General features: G+C 38.1%; 1 protein-coding gene across 1 annotated transcript in view; it reads left to right on the forward strand.

Moving 5' to 3' along the window:
- The first annotated feature begins 343 nt into the window (after positions 1-343).
- LOC150099150 (uncharacterized) overlaps positions 344-23,016 on the forward strand; it is an 87,258-nt gene continuing 64,585 nt past the window's right edge. Inside the window, 1 exon segment of the mRNA XM_090404270.1 lies at positions 344-398. The gene's annotated coding sequence lies outside the window, so the exon portion shown is untranslated.

A 23,016-nucleotide genomic window follows, 5' to 3' on the forward strand; every position in this document is an offset into this window, starting at 1 on the left:
CTACGCCCCACAGGGTGCAATTTGAATATTTTGAGGGACAATTAGAAAATGTACATGTACATATTTATACATATTTATATTATACTTTTTCAGAACTTGGTTGACTATTATGCTAGGGGGGGAATCAAAATCTTTGAGACGTTGAGGTGAGGCATGATCCAAAAAACGTTGAGAAACACTGGTCTATCCCCTCTATGGGAAATAATACTTTATACATCAGCTAATCTTTCCTAACTTTTTTTTTTTTTTTTAGTTAGGAAATTTATTGACCTTTTTAGTTATCTTATATTAGCTACTTAGGAGGCGCTTTTCGAAATTGCCTGTTATTGTAGCTTAACATGTACAGATGATGCTTGTGATACTCAGGCGAAAATCATAGTAATAAATAATATTTTTACGTGAGTTTTTCCGTTATTAATTTTCTATTTATTTGCTATAATTTATATTTTGTGATATGCTCTACTATAGCGATGGTTGACTGTATACCAAGATTCCGAATAATAAATCAAGTAGGGGTTAAATGGATGAATAACACTATTAAGTTTGAGCTGCAAAAAAAGAAACAATTGTGGAGGGAATTTAAGGAGAAAGGTGACCAGCAGGCGCAGGAACAGTATAAAGCTCAGGCCAGGATGGTAATAAGGGTGGTAAGAAAAGCGAAAGCGGATTACGAAAGAAAATTGGCCATGCAGGCTAAAGAGAATCCCAAACAGTTTTTTCAATATGTTGCAAGTAAAAGGAAAAATGTTCATGGTAGAACGATCTTAAAAAACGCTGAGGGTAGGGAGGGCACCGAATCAGTCGATATATGGAATTACTGAGCGAACACTTTGCAAGAGTATATCATCCAGGTGGTGACATTGCAGGAATGGAAGAACCAACAGCTTATACTGGAATTGTGATGAAAGAAGTAGAGGTAACTAGTCTATTACAGAACCTCAATGTCAATACATCTGTGGGATTGGATGGTATACCAGCTCGTGTCGTACGTGAAGCGGCTAAAGAATTGTCAGTGCCCTTGACCATTTTGTTTAATTTGAGCCTTGGGTTGGGGTCAGTACCAATTGGGTGGAAAGAGGGGAAAATAGTTCCGCTACATAAAGGTGGTTCCAAGGCTACCGTTGAAAATTACTGGCCAATCAGCATAACAGGAATCATTATAACGGTCTAGGAGAAAATAGTCAAGAGGAAAATACAAGATTGGATAGAAGAAAATGGGATACTGTATCGGGGACCATGGTTTTGTGAAGGGTAGGTCATGCCTCAGTAACTTACTCACGTATTATAACACAGTGACGGCTGAACTGGATAAGGGTAATGGGTTTACGGTGATTCTACTGGACCTTGCCAAGGCCTTTGACAGGATTCCACATGGAATTCTAATCAGTAAATTGCAGCATATGGGGATGGATATAGGGTTGGTGAGATGGATAGGAGGGTGGTTGACAGAGAGATATCCGAGAGTGGTTTATTCAGGAGTAGAATCCACAAGACGGCCTGTGACTAGTGGTGTGCCACAAGGATCTGTTCTTGGACCACTGCGGTTTAATTTGTTCATTAATGATATAGGAAAGGATCTGAGAGGAACAGGTCATTTGTTTGCGGATGATGCAAAGTTGGGTAGGACAATAGTGAATGCAGATGACATCAAAATTTTGCAAGATGATTTGATGGATTGGAGGTCTGGGCTAAGGTGAATGGATGTCAATTTAATGTGGCAAAATGCAAGGTTATGCATTTTGGGGTGAAAAGATTAGCAGCAGATTACTACATTGGTGGAACTGTACTCCAGGAAATTTATGAGGCAGAGATTTTGGAGTGTTGGTGGATAAGGAGTTGAAGTTTAGGGGGCACATTGCAAAAGTGGCCAAATCAGCTCATCAAATCACTTGGTTGCTGAAGAATACGTTGACAAGCAGAGACAAGCAGGTTATTGATCCTCTGTATCGAGCCTTGATAAGACCTCATCTCGACTACTGTGCCCAGATTTGGTCACCTAGGTTTCTTCTTGATGGGGAGGAGGTGGAGAGGATCCAGAGGTGAGTGACCAAGATGATAGCAGGTCTGTGGAATGAACCTTATGAGAACAGGTTGAGGATTTGTGGGTTGCAAAAATTGGTTGATAGGCGGAGGAGGAGACATTCAAATTACTGAAGGGTTTCTATAAAATTAATTCAGAAGATATTTTTGAGAACAGGGCTGGTTGTGGGACGACTAGGGGACATCCATGGAAACTGGGCAACAGTGTGGTTAGTGAAGGTGTTAGAGTTGGGTTCTTTACTTGTAGAGTGGTGAATGAGTGGAATGGGCTCCCACACTCTGTGGTGGATGCTGTGACAGTGAATGAGTTTAAGGCGAGGTATGATAGATACTGTATGAATGTAGAATAGCTGTGATGAATATGATTTGGGGCCTCCCTCGATGAGTCTAATGACTCCCTGGAGTTGCCCATAATAATAATAATAATATGCTGTTTTTTCAAAGATAATCAATATTTACTTTCATCCGATGACATGCGAAAGCCGTAACCGTCTTCATTCGCTAAGCATATATGCGATCCCACAATTTTTTTCTCTGAAGCGGTGTAGTATTCAATAGCAGTGCTACTCAGCATTCATTGAACTTCTACCTGGTTAATTCTTGTTGTTTCAGAGACATATGTACATTTATCGGCGCAGCTCGTTACTAGTTTTTAGTGTGCTATCATCAGGGATTATTATTATTATTTCGGTCAACTCCAAAGAGTCGACAGACTCATCGAGGGAGGCCCTAACATCGTGTCAAGAACAACTATTCGACATTCACACAGTATCTGTCATACCTCGCCTTCAAATCGTTCACGGCCATAGCACCCACAACAGATTCTGGCAGCTTATTCCACTCATTTACCACTCTCCAAGTAAAAAAGCTAGCTCTAACACCCTTGTTAACCACATTCTTGCCCAGCTTCCATGTATGGCCCCTAGTCCTCCCACCACCAGTCCTATTCTCAAAAATATCTTCTGGATTGATCTTATAGAAATCCTTCAGTAATTTGAATGTCTCAATCATATCACTCCTTTTCTGCCTATCAATCAATTTTTGCAACACACAAATCTTCAATCTGTTCTCATAAGGTTCATTCCACAGACCTGCCACCATCTTGGTCACTCGTCTCTGGATCCTCTCCACATCCTCCCCATCAAGTAGAAACCCTGGCACCCATATCTGGGCACAGTAGTCCAGATGGGGTTTCATCAGAGCTGAATATAGAGGAACAATAACTTGTCTCTGCTGGTTAAAGTATTTTTCAGTAACCAAGTGATTTGATGAGCTGATTTAGCCACTTTTGCAATTTGCCCCCTAAACTTCAACTCTCTATCCACCAACATCCTAAATCCCTGGCCTCATCAATCTCCTGGAGCACTGTTCCACCAATGTGATATACTGCTGCTAATCTTTTCACTCCAAAATGCATAACCTTACACTTTGCCACATTAAATTGACATCCATTTTCCCTAGCCCAGTCCTCCAAACTATCCAAATATTCCTGCAAAATTTTGACATCCTGTGCACTCACAATTGCTCTACCTACCCAACTTTGCATCATCAGCAAACAAGTGAACACTTCCTCTGAAATCCCTTCCTATATCGTTAATGAACAAATTGAAAAGTAGTGGTCCAAGAACAGAGCCCTGCGGCACACCACTAGTCACAAGCCGTCTTTTGGACTCCACTCCTGAATAAACCACTCTCTGGTATCTCTCCATCAACCACCCTCCTATCCATCTCACCAATCCTATATCCATCCCCATCTGCTCCAGTTTACTGATTAGAGGTCCATATGGCATCCTGTCAAAGGCCTTGGCAAGGTCCAGTAGAATCGCTGTAAACCCATTACCCTTATCCAGTTCAGCCGTCACTATGTTATAAAACGTGAGCAAGTTACTGAGGCATGATCTACCCTTCACAAAACCATGTTGTCCCCCCATACAGTATCTCATTTTCATCTATCCAATGCTGTATTCTTCTCTTGACTAGTTTCTCAAAGCCCTTGACAATGATTCCTGATGTGCTAATCAGTCATTAATTTACAGCAGTAGTCTTCGAACCTTCTTTATGCAGTGGATCTATTTTCCCCTCTTTCCATCCCTTTGGGACTAACCCAGATCCGAGACTCAGATTAAACAAAATGGTCAGGGGTACTGACAATTCTTTAGCGACTTCACGTACGACATGAGCTGGTGTACCATTCAATCCCACAGATGTATTGACATTGAGGTTTTGCAATAGACTACTCACCTCCACCTCATTCACCACAATTCCCATATAATCTATTGCAGAAATGAAGATTAATATAATCATTCATTTCTACAGTGTCACCACTTGAATGATATACTCTTGCAAAGTGCTCGCTCAGTAATTCAACTATATCAACTGATTCGGTTATCTCCCTACCATTGGCATTCTTTAAAATTATTCTACCATATACATTTTTTCTTTTATTTGCAACATATCGAAAAAACTGTTTACAATTGTCTTTAGCCTGCATGGCCAATGTTCTTTCTTAATCCTTTTTTGCTTTTCTTACCACACTCATTACTCTTCTGGCCTGGGCTTTATACTGTTCATGTGCCTGTCGATCACCTTTCTCCTTAAATTCCCTCTATAGTTGTTTCTTTTTTTTTGCAACTCAAGCTTAATAGTGTCATTCATCCATTTAACTCCTACTTGATTTATTATTCAGACTCTAGGTATACAGTCAGCCATTGCTTCAGGCAAACACTTCTTAACTGCTTCCCATGCATTGTCAACTTCTAGCCCTTGCAGTTGTACATGCCATGGCACTGTACCAATCAATCTCCTAAGCTTGTCATACTTACCAGCCCGATAATTCCACATGTACCCTGCCTTAATTGTAAATTCCACACCTTTAGCCACCTCCCAAGTCAAGACCCCATGATCACTCTCACCAATTGGTGGCAACATGGTCATATTCGTTACAGCCAAATTCTCAGATGCAGTTACCAGGTCAAGCACTCTCTGACGCCTAGTATTTTCCATTACATGCTGTCACAGATAGTTATCCCATAATAACCGCATAAAATCCAATTCCTTCCTCCCATGTGTCCTCTCCTCCTTCCAATCAATGTTACCATAGTTGAAATCTCCCATAATAATTACCCTCCTTCCACTCATTTCTTCTATTTGCTTATGCATACTATCTCCACCATCTATTCCATCACCTGGTCTATAGCAGCACCCAACTATGTATTTTGTTCTGCTAGTTTCAATCTCACACCAAATAGCCTAAAATATGCTCTTTTCTCTTTCCTGCAGTTCCACTTTTATTCTACTTGGCTGTTGCTCATCTGCTATCATCAATAACATACCTCCCCCCATTTTATTCTCCCTGTCTCTCCTGAACACACCATACCCCTCACATTCAATCCCACTAGCTGTGTCATCTTCTGTCAGCCATGTTTCACTAATCCCAATAACCTGTGGTCTAGAAGTGCCAACCAAGGCCAAAAATTCTTCCCTCTTGTTCCTAATACTTCTGGCATTTGTATACATGAATTTCAGAAGCCGATTTGTCCCATCCCTATTTTGATGCCTTATACTAACTATCCCATTCTGATTCGTGGTCTTTCCTACTCGCTTGGGCATATTACACACATTCACACACTCAACTGTCTCCCTAAAATCTGCATATCTCTTCCCCCCCCCCTTTAATAACTCTAGTTTCCCTGGTTCTGTACATTCACTTCCACTACATTCGACAGCACCTTTTCAAGTCTCCGTACACCAAATCCATTCAAATGTAAACCATCCATTTTATATAACTCCTTTTGCCCATCAAACTCATTCCACACATCCACAAATTCCACACCACTCGTGAAACATAATTCACGCATAAAGTCATTGGCAATTATGGCTCTCCTTCAATACTCTTTACTGTCATACCACGGAAACAGACTCACCATCCTAACTCTCTCACTCTTTTCTTTTGCTGCCTCAAGCAATTCCTTCACATCCTCACTCAGCCTTTTTGTTTCCTTTCAAATCATATGTGCCCACAACCACTATTAATTCCTTCACCCGCTGTTTTTATATTCTAATTGACTCGATGCCTGGTGGTCTGTTTAAATACTTACTGGTAGTCAGCCATATAAACACCATACTAATCATTGCTATTATGTGTGTGTGCAGAAAAGTTCTGTCTCAAATGATTTTTTTGAGACAGAACTTTTCAAAAATTTTTTAAAATTTGTGTGTACGCACACACGGCGCTCCAGAAATCAACACGTCACACTCAAATGAATTTTCAGCCTAGTTTTAAATACATTAAAAATATTTAAATTGAGGGGATATTTAATCCTACATTATTTCAAAGCCAAATAAGAAACTCTGAGATAGAAATCAAAGAGTTTTATGCCGAATATAGCAAGTAAAATCACCGAAGTGAAGCCTTTTGACTCTTTATTTCATTAATTACATTATAAATATATTATTTTCTTTGTGTAATTTACACATTTTTTTTTTTTATATATTTTAAAACAACTCACTCACTGTCAAATTATTTGATCAGGTGCAGTTGCCAATGAATTTTTCAAAGAAACTTTATTTCCAACCAGAAGATAGCAACCTTCTATAATTAACAAGGAATCAACTTATTAAATGAAGAATGTGCTAATAAAAATAAAAGTAATAAAAAGAAATAAAGCATATAAAGAATTTACTGCAAGAACAGCTAGGACTCAAGACAAAAATATAAACAGCTGAGATGAGAAGCAGATAAAATCTATTATGGAAGAAAAGACATGCCTTTAATGAAGTGATGTACACAATAGATCAAAGGGCAATCTTAGACAAGGTTATAATTCATTTAAGCAAATTTAAAGAGGAAAGAAGCTGGGATTAGATATATGCAGAGATGGACAAGGAAACATGTTAACAAACAAAGTAAAAAACGGATGGAGAGAATATTTCCATGAATTGCTGAATAAAAAATGTTAGCTCTGCAACACAAAATCATTTTCTTGAATGGTAGTTGGAGAAGGTGATTCTGTAGAGCTACCATCAAGGCAAGAGCTTAATGATATATTCATTCAGGGACGAAAAATCCCCAGGAATAGACCAAATCCCTGTAGAGTTACTAAAAACAGCAGGAAAGAAAGTAGAAGACAAAATATTTGAATTTATTTTAACTATATTGAAGAAAGGAAAATGCCAGAGCAGTGGAGAAAGAGCCTGATCTGTGTGATACATAAGAAGAATTATAAAACAGTTTGTGGAAATTACAGAGGTAGTTTTCCTTCATCAAAAGATGTAGGAAAACTACATCTTTTGATGAAGTTTTGATGAAACTTTGAGTAGCTTCTGTTATGTACAGCATATAAAATATTTATATCTATTTTGAAGAACAGATTAGTTTAACCCATTTATGGAAAAGATAACTGTTTACTACCAAGGAGGTTTCAGAAAAGGCAAATCCACAATTGATCAGATACATCTAGTTAAATATAATACAGAGAAATTTTGGGAATTTGATATAAATATTCATCAGATTTTTGTTGATTTCCAACAAGGGTTTCATTGAGAGAGGAAAATTATGATTTTATGATACACTTTGGAATAGCAGATAAGCTAGTAAGACTTACAAAGTTAATAATGGAAAATTCAGGAGCACAAGTTAAAATACAAAATGATTTCACACAACCCTTTTCAGTAACTCAAGGATTAAAACAAGGTGATGGTCTAGCTTCAGTACTTTTTAACTTAGTTTTGGAATATTATTTGATTGTTGCCAGTATATACTAAAACCACTGATAAACAAATCAATGCAAATTGTAGCTTATGTATGAATGATATTAACATCATGTCAAGAACTAAATATAAAGCAAAAGGAGCATATTTGGAACTAGAAAAATCAGCATAAGAGATATGAGTAAAATTAATTAACACAAACCAAAATAATGATTAATACCAAGCAGAATCAGTTAATTGATACAAATATGAAAATTGGAAACCTTGAAATTCAAAAAAGTGGAACAATTTAAGTGTTTAGAAGTCATGATCACTAACCATCCAAATGAGATGGTGGAAGTGCAGAATTGATCGTGCCTCAATTGAATAGAGAAAGAGAGAGAGAATCAGGCAAGGTGTGTATCTATTATCTCATGTATACTCGGTTTAAAAGATATTCATTGGAAGACTGAAGTAAAATATATATAGATAGAGATAGAGGGTGAATAGAATCAAATACTTGGTGGGATGTTATTATAGACCTGGTAATGTGGATGGTGGTGATAGTCAAATGTAGTCAAATAAGCCAAGCAAATAAGAAAAGGGTGATCATTATGGATGATTTTAATTATGGCAATATAGACTGGAATGAAGAGATAGCAACCGGAAGTAAAGAAAATGAGTTTCTTGAGTTTTTGAGGGATAACTACCTCAGACAGTATGTAACAGAGGGCACACGAGGATTAAGGGTCTTGGATTTGGTCATCTCATCGGAGGATGTAATTATAAATGAGGTGTCAAATCATCCACCAATTGGTGAAATTGACCATGAGGTGATTACCTGGGTGGTTGCCAGCAGTGCAAGGACCCCTGTGAAAAAAGGGTATATGTGGAACTACAAGGGGGGGGGGATTATGAAGAGCTCAGGAGACAGCTTGCAGGTGTAGCATGGAATGAGGAGTTAGCTGGAAAAGAGATCAATGCAGCTTGGGGGATTTTCAAAAACTATTTAGTAGATGCAATGTCTAAATGTGTACCATGGGTGAGAAGGTTAAATAAGGTAGGTGTGAGATGGATGAATAAAGAGATTAAGCATGCGATACAGAGAAAAAGGGCATTGTGGAGGCAGCATAAGAGAAGTGGAAGTAACCAATTTCATGAGGTCTACAAAGACCAGGCAAGGAGGGTGACTTGGTTGGTGAGAGTAGCTAAAGAGAGATATGAACAGCAGTTAGCTAATGAAGCCAAAAAGAATCCTAGGGAGTTCTTTCGATATGTAGCCAGCAAAAGAAAGAATGATTATGGAAGGATGACATTGATTGGAGGAAATGGTATAAAAAAGCTGGTGCAGAATGTGTGGTGGAGATACTTAATGAGCAGTTCATAAAGATCTTTCAATCTTGTCAATGTGACTTCATGGAGAGATTAAGAGCAGTTGATGATAGGGAGGAGAGACTGACTATAAGTGAGCAAGAGGTGTTTGGGGAGTTGAGTAAACTAGATGTAAATAAGGCTGTGTGACTTGATAATATATCACTGCGTATTCTGAAGGAATGTGCCAGAGAGTTGACACCTGCCTTGACATATTTTTTTAATACGAATCTTGCACTTGGTCAAGTTCCTAAGGAGTGGAAGGAGGGCAAGATTGTGCCACTTCATAAAGGAGGTGATCGAACTCAAGCATCAAACTATAGGCCTATCTCTGTGTCAGGTGTTGTGGTTAAGTTGTTGGAGAAGCTTGTGAGAACTAGGATCCAGAGTTGGGTTGACAACAATGGTATAATCTTTGATGGACAGCATGGATTTGCTAAAGGGAGGTCATGTTTTAGTAATCTACTTACTTATTACAATAAAGTGACTGCTTCCTTGGACAGAGGAAAAGGATACACAGTAACATACTTCGATTTCGCAAAGGCTTTTGATAGAGTACCTCATGATAGGTTGACAGTCAAACTAGAGCAGATGGGGTTGGATATTAGATTGGTGCATTGGATTGGAGACTGGCTATCTGATAGGTATCAACAAGTTGTGTATGGGGGAGTGATATCCAAGAAAAGGAAAGTCACTAGTGGAGTGCCTCAGGGGTCTGTTTTAGGTCCATTTCTGTTTAACTTGTATGTTAATGGTATAGGTGAAGATTTTGATTGAAATATTCAGTTGTTTGCAGATGCAAAGTTGGGACGAACCATAAAGAGTAGTGAAGATGTTGTGGCCTTACAGGAAGACTTGAATAGATTGAGTGATTGGGCCTGGAAATGGGGATGCGAGTTTAATGTTGCAAAATGTAAGGTTTTAAAATTTGGAAAACAAAGATGGGATGTAGAATTTATGCTTGGTGAGAATATATTGTTGGAGGTAGAGGAAATAAGAGATCTGGGGGTGATAGTGGATAAGGATCTAAAATTTAGGGAACACATCACCAAAATTGTGAAGTCAACACAAAGGCTTCTGGGAATGATGCAGAGGACACTGACGTGTAGAAGTAGGGAGATTCTTGTTCCATTGTATAAGGCTTTGATTAGGCCACACATGGACTATTGTGCCCAGGTTTGGTCACCTGGTTTTCAGAAGGATGAAGAGATGTTGGAAAGGGTCCAAAGGCGACTGACTAAGGTAGTTTCTGGTCTCTGGAATGTCGGGTATGAGGAAAGATTGAAAAGATGTAATTTGCAGAGTCTAGTGGAGAGAAGGAAGAAGGGAGATATGATAGAGACCTACAAGTTGGTAAGGGGTTGTTATAGGATCAATGGTGGAAAAGTTCTACAGAGAATAGTGGGAGATCAGGGGAGAAACAGAGGTCATCCCTGGAAACTGTATAAGGAGGGTGTGAGTAGGGGAATGTGAGAGGCAGGTTTTTTTCGTGCAGAGTTGTGAGTGATTGGAATGCCTTGCCTGAGAGTGTGGTGTCTGCAAGGAGTTTGAATGTGTTTAAGACACGGTATGATGAGATAAAAGGACCTCCTAGATGAGTCTTTGACTCCATGAGGTCTTGTTTAATAATAAGATAAATTGATAGTTTGTCCAGTTGTTACCTGTGGATGCAAAACCTGGATATTTACGTCAAGCTGAATTCAATTTCAGCTTTTGAAAGGAAAATCCTTAGAAAAATATTTGGCCCAGTGAATAATAATTGTCTCTGGAGTATCAGAAAAATATCTGACTTCATGGAGGTCAGAATAATATAAACCCACAATCAAGTTCAAAAAGTTGCAGTGGGCAGGGTATGTTTTTCATATGGAAAATGATAGTATTTCTAAAAAGCCAATAAGTAGTAAAATACTTGGTATTAAAGTAAAAAGACCAAAAGAAAAACTTGGACAGATATTTATTCAAGACAGCAACATCATATTACAATGTACAAATTGGAGAAGTAAAGTTTTGGACAGTCAGGATTGGAAAAAACTAATACAGGAGATCAGTTCGATTTTGGCTATAGAGCCATAATAAGAACTTATTAAATTAATTTAGTAAAATATCAAAATGACATGTCAGTTAATGCTGATGTTAATAAACAAGAATTAGTTAAGGAGAAGTAAAGTTTTGGACAGTCAGGATTGGAATAAACTAATACAGGAGATCAGCTCGATTTTGGCTTATAGAGCCATAATAAGAACTTATTAAATTAATTTAGCAAAGTATCAAAATGACATGTCAGTTAATGTTGATGTTAATAAACAAGAATTAGTTAAGGAAATCACAGACTCCAGCAGAGTGAGTATTCTTCTAAATACTCATACTGATATTTCAAATGAGATACATAGATAAAAATCGGAAACAGAGGCATTTATTATTGCAATCCCTCTGCAAAGCTCAACAGCTGCAAGGTACTTTGATACGTTAGAGAACAAAATGAATAAGTTATTCTCTTGTAATTGATTAATAGGCATTGGAACAGATGAGGAGGTAACATGTTGGGAAAAAATTAATGCACTAGTAGAAAAATTGAAGAGAGATGTGCCAGATCTTATATCAGCACATTATATTGCTCATAATTTGATTGGTTCTTTTCAGTTGTATTAAAGATGTTCCTTTTGTTGCTGAAATTGAAACGCTAGTAAAAAAAAATTTAATCTTTAATCAGAATTAAAAAAAACTAAAAGAATTGGGAAAAGTAGCAGCAATGCTACAAACAAGCCTGATGTTCAGTTATATACCCGCATTCAATAAAATGGGTGTCTAATAAATTTAGGAGGAAATAGGTAATGTAAAAAGGGATGATGCTGCAACATCCAAAGGCTTGTTAAAGAAAATTAACACATACAATGCATGTAAACAACTGTTCAAATGTTGAACAAAAAAAATCTAATAGATGAAAGAACAATGTTTTGATAAACATATTTAATTAAATTGAATCCAAAATTGTTAAAGCTGTCTCAAATTTACTGGACCTGAAGATTTCGAAAATGTTGAGAAAGAGAAAATTTTGGGATTCCTTTCCTTTGGGTAAATTTTGGCAAATGTTTTGATGATAATGAAGAAACAGCTTTGGAAAATTTGGTGAAGAGTAGTAACGAGTTCAAAGTTGTGGGGAAGCATTTAAACATACAAGACCTTTCTTAAAGAACAATGAATAATAACAGATATTTATTTCTCTCTAAACTGCTTGAAATTGTAGTCATTATACCAGCAAGTGCATTGCCATATGAAGGCTGTTTCAGTCAAATGAATCTAATAAAAGTGAAGTTGAGGTCATCCGTGAATCTAACCCTGGAATGATTTATTGATCATACATATGAATGGCTGCTCGCTTCAGGACTTTATTCAAGAAAAGACATGCTGGAGGTCATATGAAGCCTTTATGTAAATAGACAGTGTTTCTGGCATAGATTTCAAACCCATGTTTAAAGAAAAGGATATTTCTGTATAATTATGTGTAATGTGTACTAAGAATTAAATAATGTATTCAGTTATTTTGTCATCATAACATTTCGTTTTTAAAACATGAGTTATAACAATTTATATATATATATATATATATACAGTAAAACCCCCGAAGTTACGTGGTAGGTGGGACCAACAAAAAGCACTTAAGTCGAATTCACATAACTCGGGGTATAATTTTGCATGTAATTTATATATACAAACATACAATTGGGACCAAAGGTTTACAAATACGCCTATATTTTTTAAGAACTATAATCATAATTGTAGTTTTTCGTAGATAAAAAAAAGAAAGTTATTTCGATGTCGATGGTTTCATAAAATCTAATAGATTCGTCTGACAGCATAATGTCTTTTTCTTGTCATGCAAAATTTCTTCATAACAAGCTAATGATTTTTTTATTCCTTGCCTTGTGGCTACAATTTGTTCCTCGTTAGAATCTATGTCCTCCAAAATCTGTAAACCTTTCTTTTATGATTGTTCTTACTGTGGATTCCTGTAGATCGAAATTCTTTGCTAGCTCACAAATTTTCATTCCACCTTCAAAATCCTTAATAATGTTGAGTTTTGTTTCCAAAGTCAATGTTTTTCTTTTCTTGCTAGTTGTAGAAGAATCGAACTTGCTTCTTTTGGATGATATTATTATTTTTTATGTGATAAAATTTTTATCAAGAACATAACATTAAACAATCGCAAGGTTTGTAGACTATAAAAATCGTGTATGAATGGAGACTGCACGAAACACTTCAGTGCTTGTTCACAGCATGTGCGACACTGGTGAATGCGGTTGGCACCTGAAAGATACGACTAGTGGTGAAGCGGAACGGGAATACGTACATATAACAAACCACATAACTCCGGATTCGCATAAGTCGTGGGTGACTGTATATATATATATATATATATATATATATATATATACAAAGTACACTGATGTCTTGTTAACTACATTTTTTTTTTGTTACTAGTAGATTTAAGTTATTTACTCTCCTCCAGCCCTACCAAGCTAGAAGAGAAGCAGAGATATTTGCTATAAGTAGCAGTGTAAAACATCTCCTAATCAGGGTTCCCCTGACAATCCTCTCGACACACCCAACACCCTAGAACTTTTCTTAACAAGTTCTACTTTCAGATAATCTGTTGAGATTACTTTTTCTTATGGTAATTCAGATCACAATCTCATCCAAGTTTCATCTCTTGTGGCTCATCCTCCTCTCAGCCATTCACATTCTTACATTGCAGCGCTGCCGAGTGGGAAAATCTCTGTGTCTTTTTATTCCTCCTTTCCATGGCCTGACTACTGTTTTCATTCTTCAGATCCAGATTCTTGTTGTGATTTAATGATAGAAATGTAGGAATGGTAGTTTTCATTCTTCGCGTTGTTAAAAATTTGCACCCTATATCCATTACCAAAAAAATTATGCCAGTGCGAGCCAAGAGGAGTAAACTGCTTATTTGAAGTGACTTGAATCAAGAACCCCAGCTTCACTCACAGCCTTACACTGAAGATCAAAATGCTTGCAAATGCATCATTTAAAAAAAAAAAAAAAAAAAAAGATTTTGATAGGTCCCAGTTTAGAAAACTCACTACCTGTGCTAATGGGAGTTGTTATCTTGTCCCTTGTAGAAGCAGTTAGGTGTAACGTTTGTCCATTTTCCACCTCTTTCTCATCCCAATGGTGGTATTGCAATATCACCAAAGATGAGGATGAACTCCTGGATAATTCTTCTCATGTCTTCTACATGGAAGACATCAGAAGAATCAAGAACCACCTGGATACCATAAAGGCTTTTGTTCCAGATTGTGTTTAAGAGTTGCGATCCTGAACTAACACATGTTCTTTATCATCTATATACTGCTTTAAAAGAAGTCAACAGACGCGCCATGTGCAAGGTGCATCATATCATGTAATGAGTCACATGTTTGTAGTCAGTATAAATTGGAAAAATATGATGCTCCCAAGTCAGTGCAACTGTGTCCAGGTGAAATGGCCACAAGAAGGAAACAGAAGGAGGCATTATGATAGGATGCCATGTCGCAGGCCTATCTGTTTGGCAAATTGTTGACAACAAATTGTGCCATCCCAGGTCAATCAGTAATACCATACTGAGATGGAAGAACAGAGTTAATTTTAAGTGCTATCCACAGTGAATGACCCACCACAATCACTTGCTATGAAGAATAATATTTAAAACAACCAGCAATCGTGGGTTCACACATTGAATGTGGAGTTCAGGGTATTGATTGGAACATGAATCTTCACTAAACACTCGGAACTCAGGCTCACAACACGGGTTTCCATGGTAGGACCAAAATATGCAAGCAGCACATTACCTGAACCAATATGCAGTGTAGTCTTCAGTGGTGTAAAGCACATGTACAGTGGGATCTTGAAGCTTGGAAAGAAGCTGTGTTATAGAGCAACGATCACACCACACCCTCTACTGAGCAGATGGTTGGGTTTTGGTGTGGCCCCAGACCTCTGTTTGTGGTGCAACGAACACTGAAATCTCAGAGGTATCTGAATTGTTCTGGACAATGCAATGCTTTGTACTTTGTGGCATTTCTACAGAACTGGCCATTATCTCTTTGAGGATACACTCTATCATAAGGCTGCTGCTGTAACTGCATGGTTTGCGGATATCAACGTTACCACACTTGACTGGCTTCCACAGATCAGAGCCCTGATCTCAACCCTACTGAACATATGTGGAATGAACTGGATTATTGGGTGAGGTCAAGGGATGTCTGCCTTACTACAATCCAGGACCTTATTACATACCTACATGAAGAATGGTCCAAAATTCCCACTGATTGTTATTGTACACTTGTGGAAAGTATGCCCCATAGGATTGCTGTAGTCATTGCAATGAAAAGCGATTCTGCATCTTGTTAAGATGGGCACATGGCTGTATGTTTCTCACACCTCTGGTGTCCATTGACTTCTTTCCAAGTAGTGTACATTATATCATACTCAGCTGGCATCCATCCTACAGCATGGAAGCAAGCCCACATATAGCCAATTCCTAAAAACAAAAAAGTAATGCATGTACCATCCAACTATAGACCTGTTGCTCGCATCTCAGTATTGTCCAAAGTAATTAGAGAAGGTCATCAACAGTCAATGAATGTCACCAATCAAAATCCACCTCAAATCTCCAGGCCTATGTTAACCACAACTGGGCACATGCCATGGAAAAGTTTGGAGAAATGTGCTATTGCACTTGAAATTTCAAAGGCATTTGATAGGGTTTGGCATTGAAAATTTCTCAGCAAATGACTATCCAATGATCTGCTTCTCTGTAATTGGATTGCCAGTTATCCCTCTCGTTCTTCACTACTTGTTCCGATGTTCCTTAGGGTGCTGTTATTTCACCAATCCTTTTCCTTATATCAGTGATCTTCTCTAACTGACCACAATTCCTATTCACAGCTTTGTTGATCATAGTGCTCTCCACTCGTCCTACTCATGTGCTAAACCTGGCAATGCTCGAACATCCTGAGCTTGAAGATCATCTCTTATATAAGTACACCAAACATACAGATCTTCCTACCATCCTGCAATGGTACAACAGTAATCTTATCTAATCTTAATTGTTTTTAAAACACAGTTTTTTTCTGTTCATTTATTCTCCACTTACTCTTAGTCTTTCCTGTTATAATCACATCACTTCAACTTCCAGAAAACTTCCTGTAACTGACCGCTGGCATACTTTTCGCTCAAGATATTACTTCTCATCTGTCCAGTTGCTTGTTCTATATAAATTTCAAATCTGCCCAACCTTGGATTACTGCTCTCTTGCATTTGGGGTGGTGCACTTAAGACTTCTCAAAAAATTCTTAATGCAGTCCAGAAATCAGCATTTAACTTGATTGATACCCCTCACTCACAGACTCTTGTCAGCTAGTGTATTGTAGATTATCAATTTCTGCATTGTCTCTTCTGCAGATATTTCCATAGTTCAGCAGAATTAGTGTCTATTATGCTCCCACTTGTGCTAAACCTATAGGAATACAAGCAGGATATGCTTAACAACACCCTTTTACAGCTGAACTGCAGCCTCACCAAACCTGTTACTTCCCGGTCGTTTTTCATTCCATCTGTGTCAGTTCTGTGGAATAACCTTCTCCATGAAGCATTTCACAAGGACTACAACCTCCAGTTCTTTATTATTATTACGGGTATATCCATGGAGTCAGCAGACTCATCGCGGGAGGTCCAAACTAGCAAAACAATATCTGTCGTATCTCTTCTTGAATTCATTTACAGACGAAGAGCTCACAACTAAGTCAGGCAATGAATTTCAATCATTCACCACCCTCCAGGCAAAAAACCTTGTTCTGACACCTTTGTTAACCACACTCTTCTTTAATTTCCAGAGATGACCTCTTGTTCTTCCATCACTATCACACAGTTGAAACATTTCCCCCGCATCAATCCTATAAAAACCTTTCAGTAATTTAAATGTGTCTATCATATTCCCTCTTCTTCACGTATCAACCAATCTCTGCAATCCACAAGCTCTCAATCTATCAATGTAGGGAGCATTTTTTACATCACTCACCAACTTGGTCACTCTTCTCTGAACCCTCTCCACAGCCTCCTCATCTCCAAGGAATCCAGGTGACCAAACCTGAGCACAGTAATCCAAATGTGGAAGTATCAACGCTTTATAAAGGGGAATAAAAACCTCTTTATCTATGGATGTCAGTGTGTTCCTCAACAACCAAGTAATCCTATGTGCAATCTTGGACACCCTTAGTAATGTGTCCTCTGAACTTCATCTCCCTATCTACCAACACCCCTAAGTCCCTATCCTCATCAATCTCTTGGAGTACCTTTCCATCAATGTAGTACACAGCTGGTAATCTTTTAATCCCAAAATGCATGACTTTACACTTTTCCACATTGAACTGACATCCATTATCTTTTGTCCATTTTACCAGCTTATTTAAATCATCCTGCAAACTTTCGACATCAGCTTGATTTTTTATTGCGCTACCCAACTTTGCATCATCAGCAAACTGAATATCTCCCTTTAAGCCATTTCCTATATCATTTGTATACAAATTAAACAACCATGGCCCAAGCACAGAGCCCTGAGGCACACCACTGATCACCTGCCTCATTCTGGACTCGGCTCCTCCATACACCACCTTATGGTATCTCTCCCTGAGCCATTCTCCTATCCATATCACCAAATTAGTATCCATTCCCATCTGCTCCAATTTGCATAACAGTGTTCTATGGGGTATCCTGTCAAAAGCTTTAGCAAAATCCAGAAGTACCACTGTGTAGCCAGTTCCTTTGTCCAACTCAGATGTCATTCTATTATGAAAAGTTAATAGATTGCTAAGGCAGGATCTACCTGATATTCTTCAAGAAGAATATCAGTAGATTACTTTCCTCTTGACCCCAGCCCACAGACTGTTTTGCTGTAGGCCTTATGGCCTATCATGTATAGGAATGATATTTAAAAAAAAAAAAAATTATACATTTGATGTGAAGGATTTACTTGGTTATATGACATAATTAAAATAAATCTAATTATTAGAAGCTAAGAGATACCAAAATAGAAAAAAACACTGTTTATTATTTCAGCACACAACTTGTTTCATCTTTTTAGTAGACTTCATCAGATGCATAACAGGAAAAGAGAAATTTAAAAAAAAAAATATATATATATATGTATATAAATACACACACACACACATTACGAGGGAGTAACAGCTGTAAATTAACTGGTAAATGTATTGCTAACATTTAAAGGCATCGATGCCATGATATTGTTGGGCACATAGGCATGATCTCATGATCCTAAGCTGGATAGCTGAAGAACAAAATGTTAGTTATGTTTATAGCTGTTACTGTATGTATATTCTTGTAATGTATGTTTTTTGTATTTCTCTTTTCATGTTATGCACCTGATGAAGTCTTCTAAGAAGATGAAACTAGTTGTGCCCTCAAATAATAGTATTTTTCTATTTTGGTATCTTTCGGCTTCTAGTCATTAAATTTATTGAATTTTGAGAGAGGGAAAGAGAGAGAGAGATGATGAGGAAAACCCCATGAGAATAGGTAAAAGGAAAAATCATGTGAAATATAAGTCATTAAACAGGTTTTATTGGATTGACGTGACTTTTCAATACATGGCAGGAAGTGAGAGAACAAGAGTGACCTGTAGGAATTATGTGAGATTGTAGTTAGCAAGTGTGTTGGAAGTAGCTTTTCTTTTTGCTTGGAGGGTGGTGAATGAGTGTAATGGGTTGCTGGAGGTAGCTATGAGTGCTTCATTTGTGAATGGGTTCAAAAAGATGTATGATAATATTGTGTGAATAATGGTTAGTTCAGGCCTCCTGCAATGTGTCAGGCACATGGTAAGAGATTAAAAAAACTAAACATTATTTTCTCAGGCTGAGAAAATAATGTTTCTGCAAAAGTCGAATAGAGAACATGTTATCAATATCATAACCCTGCATTAGTAAGGTGGGGTGTCACAGACCCCAAAAATTTTAAATTGACTATAACTGTGACACCCCACCTTACTAATGCTGGGCTAAACAGCTGTTAGGCTTAAGAGCAGCTAGGGCATTTTTTTCTGAAATACTCCATGTAGAAATTAGCAATAGAGAAAGATGATGAAAGAGGAAGCCATCAGCTGTACCTTTTGTATATTTCATTCTTCCAATGTGAAGTGTAACTTTCATGGTGATAAAAGTTTTATGATCCCGATTAGGAGGAGGAGGATATTTTAATTAATATTTCTTCTCTTCCGTCTAAGACGGGTTGAGTCTTCTCTTGAGCAGGATCTTCCAGTCTTCTCTATTCCTTGCTGTTCAAAAAAATTCCTTATATGTTCTGCATCCAGAGATGTTCTTTATTAATTTCAGCTAGGTAATTCTTGGTCTTCTTTTTTCAGTTGGAAAAGTATTGATTAGGACATTAGGAAGTCTGTCTGCGTCCATGCGTACAGTGTGTCCAAACCATCTCAGTTGTTGTTTTCTAATTTTTTCTATTATTGTTTTTTTATACAATAGTTCTTGTCTGACTGTGATGTTTGTTTTCTTTTCTATCCAACTTGTTCTATTTATTTTTCTTAAGCATTTCATTTCGAATGCCAGCAGTTTTTTCTCCTCTCTTTTTTTAACTGTCCACGCTTCTGCTCCATAGATGACTGTTGGTATAATTATTGCTTCATATAATTTAATTTTGGCTTGCTTAGATATCTTGTTTGTTTTCCAGATTTTCGGTAATTTTCCAATGGTAGTCCATCCTATCGCTATTCTGTGTTTGATTGTTTTGAGTTCATCTATTGTTTCTGTTAGTTTTGATCCAAGGTATATGAAGTTGTCTACTTGTTCTATTTGTTCTCCGTTTAGGGTGGCTGAGATGGTGGTTCTGTTCATCCCCCTATTTTCATCACTTTTGTCTTTTGTATATTTATTGTCATGTCATATGTTTTACAGGTTTCGTTTAGCTTGTTGATCAACTTTTGTAGTTCATTTGGGGTTCTTGCAAGAAGGACAAGATCATCTGCATATTTGATATTATTTATGTTTAAACCATTGACTCCAGGCTCATTGTCTATTATTATTATTATTATTATTATTATTGTTCCGGGAAACTCCAAGGAGTCGACAGACTCATCAAGGGAGGCCCTAACATCATGTCAAGAACAACTATTCAACATTCACACAGTATCTATCATACCTTGCCTTGAACTCATTCACGGTCGTAGCACCCACAACAGACTCTGAAAGCTTATTCCACTTATTTACCACTCTCCAAGTAAAGAACCTAGCTCTAACACCCTTGTCAACCACGCTCTTGCCCAGCTTCCATGCATGGCCCCTAGTCCTCCCACCACCAGTCATATTTTCAAAAATATCTTCTGGATCAATCTTATAAAAACCCTTCAGTAATTTGAATGTCTCAATCATATCACCCCTCCTTCGCCTATCGTCCAATTTCTGCAACCCACAAATCTTCAACCTATTCTCATAAGGTTCATTCCACAGACCTGCTATCATCTTGGTCACTCGTCTCTGGACCCTCTCCACTTCCTCCCCATCACGTAGAAACCCTGGTGCCCATAACTGGGCACAGAAGTCCAGATGGGGTTCTTATCAAGGCTCGATACAGAGGAACAACAACTTGTTCGTCTCTGCATGTTAAAGTATTTTTCAGAAGCCAAGTGATTTGGTGAGCTGTTCTAGTTACTTTTGCAATGTGCCCCCTAAACTTCAACTCCCTATCCACCAACACTCCCAAATCCCTGGCCTCATCAATCTCCTGGAGTATGGTTCCACCAATGCGATATACTGCTGCTATTCTTTTCACCCCAAAGTGCATAACCTTACACTTTGCCACATTAAATTGACATCCATTTTTCCTAGCCCAGTCCTCCAAACTATCCAAATCATCCTGTAAAATTTTGACATCCTGTGCACTCACAATTGCTCTACCCAACTTTGCATCATCAGCAAACAAGTGAACACTTCCTCTCAGATCCTTTCCAATATCATTGATGAACAAATTGAAAAGCAGTGGTCCAAGAACAGAGCCCTGTGGCACTCCACTAGTCACAAGACGTCTTTTAGACTCCACTCCTGAATAAACCACTCTTTGATATCTCTCCTTCAACCACCCTCCTGTCCATCTCACCAACCCTATATCTATACCCATCTGCTCCAGTTTACTGATTAGGGTTCCATGTGGTATCCTATCAAAGGCCTTGGCAAGGTCCAGTAGTATCACTGTAAACTCATTACCCCTATCCAGTTCAGCCGTCACTGTGTTATAAACGTGAGCAAGTTACTGAGGCATGATCTACCCTTCACAAAACCATGTTGTCCCCCATACAATATCCCATTTTCATCTATCCAATCCTGTATTCTTTTCTTGACTAATTTCTCTAAGACCTTGACAATGATTCCTGATATGCTAATCGGTCGGTAATTTACAACAGCAGTCTTGGAACCACCTTTATGCAGTGGAACTATTTTCCCCTCTTTCCACCCGCTTGGGACTAACCCAGACCCGAGACTCAAATTAAACAAAATGGTCAAGGGTACTGACAATTCTTTAGCTGCTTCTCGTATAACACGAGCTGGTATACCATCCAAACCCACAGATGTATTGACATTGAGGTTATGCAATAGACTACTCACCTCCACTTCATTAACCACAATTCCCGTATAATCTACTGGTTTATTCGTTTCTGCAATGTCACCACCCGGATGATATACTCTTGCAAAGTGCTCACTCAGTAACTCAACTATCTCAACTGATTCACTTACCTCCCTACCATCGGCATTCTTTAAAATCAATCTGCCATGTACATTTTTCATTTTACTTGCTTGCTATCTAAAAAACTGTTTAGGATTCTCTTTAGCCTACATGGCCAATGTTCTTTCATAATCCGTTTTTGCTTTTCTTACAACACTCGTCACCCTTCTGGCCTGCGCTTTATACCGTTCATGTGCCTGCCGGTCACCCTTCTCCTTAAATTCCCTCCATAGTTGTTTCTTTTTTTGCAGCTCAAGCTTAATGGTGTTATTCATCCATTTAACCCCTACTTGATTTATCATTCGGACTCTTGGTATACAGTCAGCCATTGCTTCATGCAAGCACTTCTTAACTACCTCCCATGCACTATCAACTTCTAGTCCTTGCAGTTGTACATGCCATGGCACTGAACCAATCAAACTCCTAAGCTTGTCATACTTTCCAGCCCGATAATTCCACATGTACCCTCTCTTAATTGAAAATTCTACACCTTTAGCCACCTCCCAAGTTAAGACCCTATGATCACTCTCACCGATTGGTGGCAATGTGGTCATATTTGTTACAGCCAAATCCTAAGATGTAATTACTAGTTCAAGCACTCTCTGACCCCTAGTATTTTCGATTACATGCTGTCGCAGATAGTTATCCCTTAATAACTGCATAAAATCCAGTTCCTTCCGTGTGTCCTCTCCTCACTCCAATCAATGCGACCATAGTTGAAATCTCCCATAATAATCACCCTCCTTCCACCCATTTCTTCTGTTTGCTTGTGCATAATGTCACCACCATCTTTTCCATCACCTGGAAAAGATGGTGGTGACATTATGCACAAGTGACATTATGGAAAAGATGGTCCTCTATAGCAGCACCCAATTGTATATTTAGTTCTGCTAGCCACAATCTCACACCAAATGGCCTCAAATGTGCTCTTTTCTCTATCCTGCAATTCAACTTCTATTCTCCTTGGCTGGAGCTCATCAGCTATCATCAACAATACTCCTCCCCCCATTTTATTCTCTCTGTCATTCCTGAACACACTATACCCATCACATTCAATCCCACTAGTTATATCATCTACAGTCAGCCATGTTTCACTAATACCTATAACCTGTGGTC

Source organism: Typopeltis vanoorti, chromosome 14, assembly GCF_054136105.1.
Source record: "Typopeltis vanoorti isolate ZY-2024b chromosome 14, IOZ_Tvanoo_1.0, whole genome shotgun sequence".
Lineage (NCBI taxonomy): Eukaryota > Metazoa > Arthropoda > Arachnida > Uropygi > Thelyphonidae > Typopeltis > Typopeltis vanoorti.